The sequence below is a fragment of the Muscardinus avellanarius genome (genome assembly GCF_963383645.1).
Source record: "Muscardinus avellanarius genome assembly, chromosome: 13".
Lineage (NCBI taxonomy): Eukaryota > Metazoa > Chordata > Mammalia > Rodentia > Gliridae > Muscardinus > Muscardinus avellanarius.
This window is the reverse complement of record NC_137799.1, coordinates 77,042,772-77,055,843: the sequence shown is the minus strand read 5'-3', so window position 1 is coordinate 77,055,843 and position 13,072 is coordinate 77,042,772. Positions and strand designations below refer to the sequence as shown.

At 41.8% G+C, this 13,072-nt stretch overlaps 1 pseudogene across 1 annotated transcript; it reads left to right on the top strand.

The window, feature by feature from the left end:
• The first annotated feature begins 6,469 nt into the window (after window positions 1-6,469).
• Window positions 6,470-7,351, top strand: LOC308272244 (cyclin-dependent kinase 4-like; annotated as a pseudogene). Its single transcript has one exon. The product of its transcript is annotated as a cyclin-dependent kinase 4-like (transcript).
• The last annotated feature ends 5,721 nt before the right edge of the window (window positions 7,352-13,072 follow it).

The window sequence follows — 13,072 nt, the reverse complement described above, 5'->3', positions numbered from 1 at the left end:
TCCACTGTGGACATCCTGTATTTGATAAGGAACTAGTCTCTGCTGTTAGACTGCTCGAACCTAAGTCCTGTTCTGTAACCTTGAACTAAATACTAATCATCCTTAAACCTCGGTTTACCCATCTATAAATAGGTATAATACTTGTTCTTATCCTATAGGATTGTAATTAGTTAAATCAGTTATAAATGTAAAGGGTTTATTGCCCTGTATGGGCAATAAACTATGATTATTATCACTATCATTTATCATGCTCCTCAATGCTAACTCTTCTAGGTATTTTTTTCAAATATTATCTCATGTAGTTCCCAGACAATCCTATGAGGGAGATGCCTTCTGATCTCTATTTTACAGAAACAGTATTTAGACTGGTTCAGTCTGATCCCACACACAGCTCTCAGCTCTCAACCATTGTGTTTGGTAAGTGATATTTACTAGTCACCATCAATGAGTCAACAGATTTTATACAGATGTAAATGTACTTCTTCGTAGGTGGAGTGAGAAGTACAAAGACATATAAAAAGCAGCATTTTCTTCCTTTCAAGAGTTTTTTTTTTTCCTTAGAGACAAAGTCATGTCATATTGACCTGGTTGGCATCAAATTTCTGAACTCAAGTGATCCTCCTGCCTCAGCTTCCCCAATAGCTGGGATGGCAGACCTGCCACTACACCCAGTTTTCCTTTTCTTTTCTTTTTTCTTTTTGTGGTGCTGGGGATGGAACCTAGGGGTATTCTATCTCTGAGCTATGCCCCCAGCCTGATTTTTCCCTATTTTTGAAACAGGATCTCATTAAGTTGCAGAAGGCCTCACTAAGTAGCTGAGCCTGGCCATGAACCTGTGATCCTCCTGTCTCAGCCTCCCAAGTACTGGGATTACAAGCCACCACGCCTGGCTTCACACCCAGTTTTTCAAGGATTTAATAACTTCATTGAGGTTATACTATTTGATCTACAAAATATGAAACCAGAACTGAAATAACAAAGTGCTGAGTGGAAATAAATAGTAGAAATAAAATACATTATGAGTTCCAAAGAGAGAAGGAGGGCTCACAGTGAACCAGCGCAGTCTCGGACACCTCATGGCGAAGGTGGATCTGCTGCCAGAACACAGGGCTTTGTAAATGTTTGATGACTGAATAAATTAGGCAGACACTGAGGGATAAGTAGAACCAGGGAACGCAAGAGGAGGAGGAGGAGGAGGAGGAGGAGGAGGAGGAGGAGGAGGAGGAGGAGGAAGAGGAGGAGGAGGAGGAGAAGGAAGTAAACGCATTTCAGAAGATTGAGATAAGCAAGTCAGCTGCTCAATTGCAGAAAATACCAATAGAGTTCATCTTGGGAATTCAGAGTGAGCCTAAACACATGTATCACCAGGTACATTCAAAGCAAAAATACGTATGCAAAGCTCCTTAACCTCCTTAACTTCAGGGCGTATTTAGGGAATGATTAAGTAAGCTTTTGATGGCACAGCTCACTTGCTGACCCAGGCCTTGCCAGCTGCCCAAGGTTGAATGGAATGAATATTTGACACACAGTCTGAGAAGCTCTGTTCTCAACAGCTTAAGAAATAAACATCTGGGAAGAATAGACATGTAGTACCTTTCCTCTCAACATACTCTTTCATAATTATAACCTGAAAATGTCTAAAAAATGACAAGTTACAGTTACCAAAGTAAGCTGAGAAACGACGCAATTAATTTCACATTAATCCAATGACTAAGCGAGTCTGAAGGATTAAAAATGAGATGAGAGAGAGAAAGCCAGCCAGCAGGGCTGAAAATGAATTAAGACTGAATAGTCTGCCAGCAAAAGTCAATTACAAAAAACAGTTTTATTGGGTGGTGTCTGACCACACAAAATTCTGGGAATTGGGTTCTATTTAATAAGTGCTTTATTAGCATGATCTACCCAAAACAGCCTGGTAGTGCATGCATGGTAGAACATTTTGGGTGGCTGTGCATTACGTCCTACCTCCACGGCTACCGGAGAGAGGAAATTCTATGAACTTTGCAAGATTAGAAAATTGAGTGAGCTGCCAGACATGGTGGCACACGCCTGTAAATCTAATACTTGAGAGGCTGAGAAAGAATATCAGAAAACAGCAGTACCACCTTGAGCCCTCGGTAAGGAGTGATCCTCTCCTGGGACATACAACCTAGAGGGTTCTGTTTGGTTCTCCCCAAGATACACTCCTCACACAGAGCTAGGAATCCATGGGACCACGGGATGTGTCCACCAGGAATCCAGCAGCCTTCACCAAGCACCTTGAAGCCTTCACCAAGCAGCCCAACCTTCACCAAGCACCTTGAAGCCTTTCTGAGGCCTCTTCAGACTTTGTCCCCAAGTCTACCCCTGTATGGGGGCAGACTGGCATGACATACCCATTGGTATAGACAACCTCTAGTCATGGGGCACCAAGGGCCTGCCGCCTGTGTGGTGTGGACAGAGGTCAGGCGGGCAGCCTGGGGTGCACACATTATTTGCATAAGACCCTCCCTGGTTCAGGGGTGGGAAGAGAAGTGGTATACCTCAGTGTCACCCCACCTTACACAACTGTGTTCCAACACAGAGCTTTGGGGAGTCTAGTGATGTTAAATGCAAACCTGCTACATCATTATAAAGGTATATTTGTCAAGGTATACCATTTCTCAGTTGTTTACTTGATTTATGAATTTTAAAAGTTTAGACATAAGCCGGGCGTGGTGGCGCACACTTGTAATCCCCACGCTTGGGAGGCTGAGACAGGAGGATCGCACAGGTTCGAAGCCAGCCTCAGCTACTTAGTGAGGCTCTCAGCAATGTAGTGAGGCCCTGTTTCCAAGTAAAATATGAAATGGGTCTGGGAGTATAGCCCGGAGGTAGAAAGCCTCTGGGTTCCACCCCCAGTACCACCAAAAATAAATAAATAAATAAATAAATAAATAAATGTTATATAAATCTCCTGTGTACTTTTGCCCTGGACAACATAAGTGTTTGTCGTGGGCCCAGAATATACAAAAGAGTTTGACAGAAAGTGAGAAAAACAAGAATCCAGGAATTGTTGCTCCTCTTGTCCTGGGGCTAGGAAGTTCAGGGCATGGGTGGGGCTTCCGGGGGCTGTGTGGACTGCCACCCACCGCCTCTGTTCTTCCTTCTTCCTCTTCTTTTACTTTCTTCTTTGCAGTCTGATTTCTCCTTAGCACAGACTGGAAGACCAGTCGACGTCTACCTTGGCCGCTGCTTCAGGGGTCACCATGAGATGCCAGAAGATCAGTCACAGTCACTCAGAATTACAAAAGTGTGAATTATTGACCCACCCATGGTGGGTGAGCCTTTTCCTCATTGCCTAACTCTGGTCACTTTTAGCCCTTTGGGGTCGAGTTTACTTAATATATTTTTTTTATTGGTGCACTGTATTCATACATCATAGTGGGATACAAACTTTTGTAGACATACATGCACACATCGCCCAGTCAGCCCCCACCCGATCCCCACCCCATTCTCTCCCCATCCCTCCCTCCCATGCTTGGCTTAGTGGTTGACATCTAGTATTATAGCAATTTATCCAAAATTAAAAATGATAATCTCACATAACAGTTTCATTTGTCTGATACCAAGCTTTTGATGACTTAAAGATAACATTTCAATATTTCTTTTTACTTTCTTTCTTACCAGAGAATATTTTTTTTCTATTTTTTTAGGTGAAACTATCATATATTTATATATTTATTTTTCAGAAAAAAAAATCTATCCTAATATGGAAAATGGACTCTAGATACCCAAAATGATCTTGAAAAAGAACAAAGCTAGAAGATGTATATTTTCTGATTTCAAACCATATAAAGCTACAATAATTGAAACAGTGTAATACTATTCTAAAGGCAGATATATAAACCATTGGAGTTAAATAAAAGCCTAGAGCTAAATTCTTCCCTATATTGTCAAGTTATTTTTGACAAGGTTTCCACGAACATTTGGTGGTAGAAATAATAATCTTTTAACTAAATATTGTTGAAACATAATAATTACATGGAAAAGAATAAAGTTGGACCCTTACCTAATCCCATATACAAATATTAACTCAAAGTAGATAAAAGACCTAAATATAAATCTTAAGACTATAAACTTTTAGAAGAAAATCTGGGTCATAAAACCTCACAACATTGAAATTGGCAGTGATTTCTTGGATATGATTTCAATGGCACAGGCAACAGAAGAGTATACAAACTCCCTAAAAAATAAAAAAAAAAATATTGTATATCCAAAGACAATGTAAACAGAGTTAACAGTTACTAATAGAATGGGATAAAATATTTCCAAATGCTATATCTGAAGGTATATTAATATTCCAACTAGAAATCCTAGAAATTAACAACAATAAAGGCAAACAATACCCTTTAGAGATAGGTAAAAGACTAACATAAATAATGAATCTCCACAGATAACCAATCTTAGTTGTCTGTTGGATGGAAACTCTTGTTTCTCTGGTTCTGGTGTGTGTTACCTATTTCTTCTTTGTAGTTAATCTCTTTGAGTATTTTCTCTAGTGCTGGTTTTGAAGACAAAAATTCCTTCAGTTTCTGTTTGTCATGGAAGCTTTTTATTTCTCCATCTAATTTGATAGAAAGTTTTGCTGGGTAGGAAATTTTTGGCTGGAAGTTGTTTTCTTTCAGAGTTTGGAATATGTTACTCCAAGCCCTTCTGGCTCTCATGACTTGGATTGGGAAGTCTGGAGTGATTCTAATTGGTTTGCCTCTGAATGTCACTTGGCCCTTTGTTTTTGTTGCCTTTAAGATTCTCTGCTTGGCTTCCACATTGGTCATTTTGACAATTGTGTGGTGTGGGGATCCTCTTCTCCGATCCTGTCTAAAGGGAGTTCTATAAGTTTCCTGGACCTGTGTATCAACCTCTTGCTCTATGTTTGGAAATTTTTCTGCTATTACTTCCTTGAAGAGATTGTTGATCCCTTTGGTTTCACTTTCTTTTCCCTCCTCTATTCCAATTATTCTTAGGTTAGCTCTCTTAAAATGGGCCCATATTTCTTCAATATCAGATTCCTGCTGTCGGATATTTTTTCCTAGATTAGAAACTATGTGTTCATTTTTGGAATGATTATCTTCTAAGAGCGAGATTCTGTTCTCCATGTGGTCTAATCGGTTGTTTGTGCTTTGAATTGAGGCCTTTACTTCATTAATTGCATCCTTTATCTCTTTTTGGCTCTCTCTGGGTTCTTTTCGAAGCACCTCTATTATTTCAACGGTTATTTTCCTGATTTGATCTTCTAGAAATCTCTGATTTTCTGTTTTATCGGGTTCTGATGTTGTGGGTTGTGGGCATTCATTGCTCCAGTATTATTCCTCTTTCCCATGATTTCGGATGTTTGTGCCTTCTCTGGGTTCTTCCCTTGGATCACTATGACTTCACTTAAGGTGTTCTGGATCTCGAGTCTGTAGTATCTCAGACCCCACTACTCCTATACTGGGTTGTATCACAGAGTCTCCGACCCAGAGAGTCGATAGAGGCTGCTTTAGACTGTGGGAGGTGCCAGGGTGTACGTTCTCCTATGGTGTGATATCTCTGCCACCGCCCCTCTCCCACTGGGTCAAGTCCCAGGGAGTACAGTACTGGGATTTCTCCTCTGTGGCCTGCAATTTGACTCACTGTTCTTGAGTACGCAGATGTAGCTGTACTGGATTCGGTGAATTCTCTGCTGCTGCCGCCGGTGGCAATATGGCGCCGCTGCTACGCCCTCAGCCGTGAGGCTGGTGTATTTCTTCTTGGTTTTGATTTCCACTCTGAATCCCTGCAGCGTGTGCTGAGCTCAGCCACTGGGAGCTTTAGATTTTACCTGCGGCGAGAAATCCCGCCTGGCTGTTCCGCAGCGGCTCACCTCGGCTTGCTGTAGCCGTCCGGTGAAGTCGCCGCTGCCGCCGGCAGTATGGCGCTGCCGCCGCGGCCTTGGGCGTGAGGCCGGTGTATCTCCTCTGTGGCTCTGAGCTCTGTTCTCAGTCCGCTTTCTCTCTGGAGCCTGGTGATTTTTTTGTTTCTCTGGTGATGGTGTTTTCTGGCTATGAACGGCGCTGATTTTGTGGTAATGGAGATTAGTTGTTAGCGGGGCTCTTAAGCCCCGCTTTTCTCGGTCGCCATCTTCCCGGAAGTCCAATATTTGATTTTAATAAGTGATTAGAGAAGCACTCTTCTTTGCCTTCAGATCTATATCTGATATCTGTTTAGTATTAATATCTCTTGCCTTTAATAGAGATTGAGACAGAATCAGTGTTAAAAGTTGTTATTTCGCAGCTGTTTGTGACACAGGCCTAAGGCCTGTGTCTTTGGTCCCACCCATAGAGTCCAGAACCCCTGCACTAGGCTCAGATGTATAGCCCCATAGGAACTGGCTCTAAGGTCCCAGTTATAGGTTGCCCCCCCCCTTTCCCCACCCAGTGCTTGGTATGGAGCAAAGGTCTTCCCAGATCTCAGAATGGCTACCTCTTGATATGAACCAGTGGCTGAACACTGGTGTTGGTGCCTATGGGACAGTGTACAAGGCCCAGGATCCCACAGTGGCCACTTGGTTGCCCTTAAGAGTATGAGTCCCCAGTGGAGGAGGAGCTGGAGGGGGCCTTCCCATCAGCACAGTCCCTGAGGTGGCCTTACTGAGGCAGCTGGAAGCTTTGAGCATCCCAATGTCCACTGATGGATGTCTGTGCCACTACCCATCCTGACTGGGAGATCGAGGTGACCCTAGTGTTTGAGCGAGTAGACCAAGACTTAATGACCTACCTGGACAAAGCACCACCACCGGGCTTGCCAACGGAGACTACCAAAATCAGATGCACCAGTTCTAAGAGGCCTAGATTTTCTTCGTGCTGATTGCATTGTTGGAGACCAGAAGCCAGAGAACACTCTAGTGACGAGCGGTGGGATGGTCAGGTTGGCTGACTTTGGCCTGGCCAGAATCTATAGCTGTCAGAATCTACTGACACCAGTGGTGGCTACACTCAGGTACCATGTTCCTGGAGTTCTTCTGCAGTCTACATATGCAACGCCTGTGGCTGTGGGGAGGTTTGGCCGTCTCTTTGCAGAGATGTTTCATCAAAAGCATCTCTTCTGTGGAAACTCTGAAGCTGACCAATTGGGAAAAATCTTTGACCTGATGGGGACACCTCCTGAGTATGACTGGCTCAAGATATATCACTACCACCAGGTGCATCTGTCCCCAGAGGGCGTCACCGGTGCAGTCAGTGGTGCTGGAGATGGAGGAGTCTGAGCACAGCTGCTGCTGGAAACATTTGCTGCCTTATGCCCCTGTGGCATGCGTGTCTACGTAAGGAGGATGATCTGGCACAAGCAGCGGAGGAACTACTGCAGAAAATAGAGAGGCTGCCATTTCCTTTCTTCTGAACACTTGGGTAGAAAGAACCCCACAGAGAAGATGACCTTGTCCCTCTTCTCTGAGGCTGTGGAGACTCCAACTTTTTATAGAAAAATGTTTTGCTGCCTTAATGACCTTCTCCACCTCCCTCTTTTTTAGAGGCGTATCTTTCTCCTGTCTCACTATTTCTCTACACTAAGGGGTACACTTCCTCACCACCTCTTCCTATTTTGGTATTGGGGTCCTTTTTCTAGGCAGGCAAACAAAACAAGTCAAAGAAAAAAAAAGCCGTTATCTCAAGCAGGACGTGGTGGCACAAGCCTGTAATCCCAGTACTTGGGAGACTGAGACAGGGGGATCGCAGGTTCAAAGATGGCCTCAGCAACTTTAGCAAGACTCTCAGCAACTTAGTGAGACCCTGTTTCAAAATAAAAAATGAAAAAGGACTCCAGGTATATTTTGGAGGCAGAGTGTCACTGAGTTCTAATCCCCAGTGCCAAAGGGAAAAATCTACAAAACTCATACCTACACATAGCTGTCATTTAGAATAGCTGAAAAAAAAATGTCCACTCCTGAGCTTCTTACATTGCTGTATCTTTATAGTACAGGTCAGACATGCAAATCAGGAAGTAGATATTGGGTGTAGTTTGTAGCAATGGTGTTAATTATGGATTTCATTAACCTTTAGACACGAGGACTCAAGAATACACACAACCACACCAAGCGATGTTGTGTGCATATATGAATATATAACTTTGAATCTCACAATAATGTATAACTGTATTGCACCAATAAAATTCTTAAAAAGGGAATATATGCAAATTTAAAGAGAAAATATTTTACACTTTGCTTTTTTTTTTTTTTTTTTGGTGGTACTGGGGGGTGGAACCCAGAGGATTTCTACCTCCGGGCTATACTCCCAGACCTTTTTTATATTTTCTTTGGAAACAGGTTCTCACTAAGTTGCTGAGAGCCTCACTAAGTAACTGAGGCTGGCTTCAAACCTGTGGATCCTCCTGTCTCAGCCTCCCAAGCACGGGGATTACAAGTGTGCGCCACCACGCCCGGCACTTTGCTCCTTTTTAATAACTGTAATAAATTTTCTGAGCATGCCTAAGGATAACTAAAATAACAAAGACTCAGATGATATTTCCATTTTCTGAAGAGAAGGAAAATAGGTAGCCTTGAGGAAAGTTTTTTTTTTTTTTTTAATAGAATGATTCCTCCTTCCCCATGGTACTGGTGATTGAACCCGGGCTTTGCATACACTAAGACAAACACTGAGCTACATCTCCAGCCCTTTTTATTTTATTTCAAGTCTGGGTCTCAGTAAGCTGCCCAAGCTGGTCTTGAACTTGTGATCTTTCTGCCTCAGCTGCCCCTTAGCTGGGATTACAGGAATACACCGCTTCACCTAACAAAGAAAAATTTTGAGATGGGGATAAAGAAAAGCCAGTGCTGCCCTTCATTAGCTGTGCAACTTTGAGTAGGTAACTTACTGTCTCTGAACCTTAGTTTTTCTCAATTGCAAAAAGGAAATAGAATCTATGGATGGAGCTGCTACATGTTTTATATAAGATTATGTATAAAAATACTCATGAGCTAAAAGCACTGTGCAAGTCTTAGTTACTGTTAAATGCTTATTACAAGGCCCTTAATTCTCAAATTTGAATAAAAAGGAGCACAGAATAACTTTCAGGGAAAAAAAAGTTGGAGAAAATGGTGAGAATACAGATTAAACCAGCGTCCACTTCAAGCATTTAACCCCCACCCTCTGGCCTCTCCATCTGCAGTGAGTGCTGAAAAACTAGCACTGGCCACGAAAAAAACTGACCTTTTTCTCTTTTGTGGTACTAGGGGTTGAACCCAGGGGCATTCAGCTTTCAAGCTACATCCCCTATAGTTTAGTCTTTATTTTGAAACAGGGTCTCACTAAGTTGCAGAGAGCCTCACTGAGTAGCTGAGGCTGGCTGCAAACCTGCCATCCTCCTGTCTCAGCCTCCCAAGTACTGGGATTACAGGTGTGCGCCACCATGCTCAGCCAGAATTGATTTGTTAATGAAATTTTGCCCAAGAATGAAAATGAGACAGCATTTTAAAAAAAATGATATTTTTATTTAAGGACAAATACCTTTCCTTATCATTTCTTTTTTTTCTTTTCTTTTCTTTTTTCTTTTTTTGCGGGTATGGGGATGAAACCCAGGGGCATTTGACCTCCGAGCTATACCCCCTGCCCTATTTTGTATTCTTTATTTTGAAACAGGGTCTCACTAAGTTGCAGAGGGCCTCACTAAGTAGCTGAGGCTGTCCACGAACCGCAATCCTCCAGGTCTCAGCCTCCCTAATGCTGGGATTACAAGCGTGCGCCACCACGCCCGGCTTCCTTATCATTTCTAAATAAATAGTACTTGAGGAAAATGCAAGCTTCTTTAAAGTATTCCTTTATCCTATTAAATGATCAAACAAAAGACCCAAAGAGCCATTGTCCTCCTCATGAGTGAATACTCCAGCAGAGCAATGAGTCTGCCTGCTTTAATTACCAAAGCTCTGTACTTTGGAGGATTGCATGGTCGCGGCCAGCCTTAGCTACTTAGGCCCTCTGCAACTCAATGAGACCCTGTTTCAAAATTAAAAAATAAACTCAGTATTTACACTGTGCAGATGCTCATTATATATTTGTTGAATCAAATGAATTAATACATATACATATATTACTACTCTAATTTGGTAGCTAGTTCTACAGAAAACTTACAAGCACTTGCTGTTCCAATAAGGAAATGTCTTTTGTAAGCTTAAGAGTTATGACTCCATAATACATATTTTGTTTTGTTTTTCTGGTACTGGGGATGGAACCCAGGGATGTTCTACCTCCAGGTGACACCCCCAGCCTCCCAAATGCTGGGATTACAAGCGTGTGCCACCACGCCCAGCATGATACATGTTTTCTTTTGTTGTTGTTGGTGGTGGTTTTATTATTACAGTCCTGGGGATGAAACCCAGTGACACCCCCAGCCCTATTTTTTTTTTTTTTTTTTTAAGGTCTGGGGATGGAACCCAGGGGCATTTTACCTCCAAGCTACAGCCTGTGCCCCATTTTTTTATTCTTTATTTTGAAACCGGGTCTCACTTGAGTTTCAGGGGGCCTCACTAAGTAGCTGAGGCTGTCCGTGAACTGCGATCCTCCGGTCTCAGTCTCCCAAATGCTGGGATTACAAGCGTGCGCCACCACGCCCGGCATGAACCATGCTTTTTAAATGAAAGTTTTTCATGAAGTTGGCTTCCCTGCAAGAAATGTAAAGCTGTGCAGTTCACACTGTGGTCTGAGTGCATGGTCTCCCACCAGCAGCAGGAGTGTTGCAAGACCCACTGTTCTTGTTTTAAAAATAACTTACGTGTATACAGATTATTTTAAAACACTTTTTATCTATGTTATCTAGTTACTCTACGATAATAATTATGTGTAGTCATAATATATTTAACATATTTCCTATTAGCCATTTATTTATGGAAAGATTTTTAAATGCAAACAAAAATTAAGCAATTATTTGGACTAAATCAAAGCAATCTTCAACTGAGCATAAATGTTTTTTTAAAAAAGCATTGGAAGGAATTATTTTTGTTGCAGTTTTCTTTTCTTTCTTTCTTTCTTTCTTTCTTTCTTTCTTTCTTTCTTTCTTTCTGTACTGAGGATGGAATCCAAGGATATTCTGCCTCTGAGCTACACACCCAGCCTGATTTTTTTATTCTTTATTTTGAAACAGGGTCTCACTGAGTTGCAAAGGGCCTCACTAAGTAGCTGAGGCTGGCTGCGAACCGTAATCCTGTCTCAGCCTCCCAAATGCTGGAATTACAAGCGTGCACCACCACGCCCGGCTCTTGTCGCAGTTTTCTGTGTAGTGGTCTCATCTTTGCAATACCTTCCATCTTGGCCCCAGCCATCACTCATGGTTCTGTACAGCTGAGTGTTTACTAACACTTTCTTCATTCTCTTGGCAAAAGTTCTTGTTTCCCGAGTTCTTGTTGCTTATAACCAAGGGGGGCTAATATTATTTTATTAAATTCCTTTTTTTTGCACCCTAAAGACATTATGATAGTGATAAAGACACAAGAAATTAAAGTCAATGAAGAAGGATGTGAAATCTCCTTTAGAAAAGAAATTAATTTAAAAGGTGTGCCCTCTGCTGGAACAGTGGCATGGTGACAATAGCGATGACAAGATTTGAAAGGCCCAATCTGACATTCAGAAGGCATTCTTTTTAAAAGATCCCTAAAATTGCAGGTCGTATTGACTTTCAAATGAACTCCAATCATATACTCTGTCCAGAAAATTTAGAGTTTAGCAGCAAGATAAGAGCACACTATTAAATTCTCTATAAATACAAAATTTCTTCTTATACCAAGGGATGTTCTTTCAAAATTAGTGATAAGAGCACATTAGAAGCAGTTAAAAAAAATGAGCTCTTGAAAATTATAATATACAAGCTAGCTGGGTGTGGTGGCACATACCTGCAATCCCAGTTCTTGGGAGGCTAAGGAAGGAGGATCGCAGGTTCAAGGCCAGCCCCCAGCTACTTAGTGAAGCCCTTTGCAACTCAGTGAAAGCCTGTTTCAAAATAAAGAATAAAAAATAGAGCTAGAATACCATTCCTGGGTATCTTTCCAAAGGGGTTGAATTCAGAGAACTACAGCAACATATGCATACCTATGTTCATAGCAGCACAATTTGTAATAGCCAAAATATGGAACCAACCCAGATCTCCATCAACAGATGAATGGATAGCAAAACTGTGGGAAATACACACAATGGAATTCTATTCAGCCATAAAGAAGAACAAAATTATATCATTTGCAAGAAGATGGAAAGCCCTGGAGAACATTATGTTAAGTGAGATCAGCTAAGCACAGAAGGAGAAGGTACATATGTTTCCTCTAATATGCCCAAACTAGGAAACACAGAGGATACCAGTGGGACTCCAGATAATGGAGGGGAAATACCAGCAAAGTTTGAATGGGAAGATAGGAGAGGAGGAAGGCTGAGCTTGATTAATGAGGGTCTACATTTGAACATGTGTAAAATTATGAATAAGACATGGTTACTCTGGACAACCATTGGTGGGAGGGGGGAAGGGAAAATGGTGGCGGGGGGGAGAGGGCACCAAATATAGTTTAAATGTATACTATTTACGTTCAATAAAAAAATTGTTAAAAGAAAAAAAATAAATAAATAAAGAGCTAGAAGTGTAGCTCAAAGGTAGAATGTCCTTGGCTTCAATTCCCAGTACTGGAAAAAAAAATAGAAAAACTTGTAGGCAGAAAATATAGTAGCAGAAATATAGGGAAAAAAATTCTCTCTACCCTGCCTTCTGTAATTACAAAATCCTGGTCATCTCTCAAAACTCAGCTCAAAAGCCATCCTTCTTTTTCAAGAGGATTATCAAACTTTCTTTTTCATATGTCAAGACATTGTGTTTATCACACTGTGTTGAAACTAATTTGTATATCTTTCACCCTCATAATAACCTTAGAGACATTAAATAAGAACTGCGGTAGGGTCTGGTGGAGACCTCAGGACGCGGGAGGCTGAGATGGGAGAATTGCAAGTTTGAGGCCAGCCTCAGCAACTTAGTGAGACTTTCAGCAACCAAGGAAGACCCTGTTTCAAAATAATGAAAATAAAAAGAGCTAGAGGTATGGCTTGGAGGCAGGGTGGGTTCAGTCGTGGGT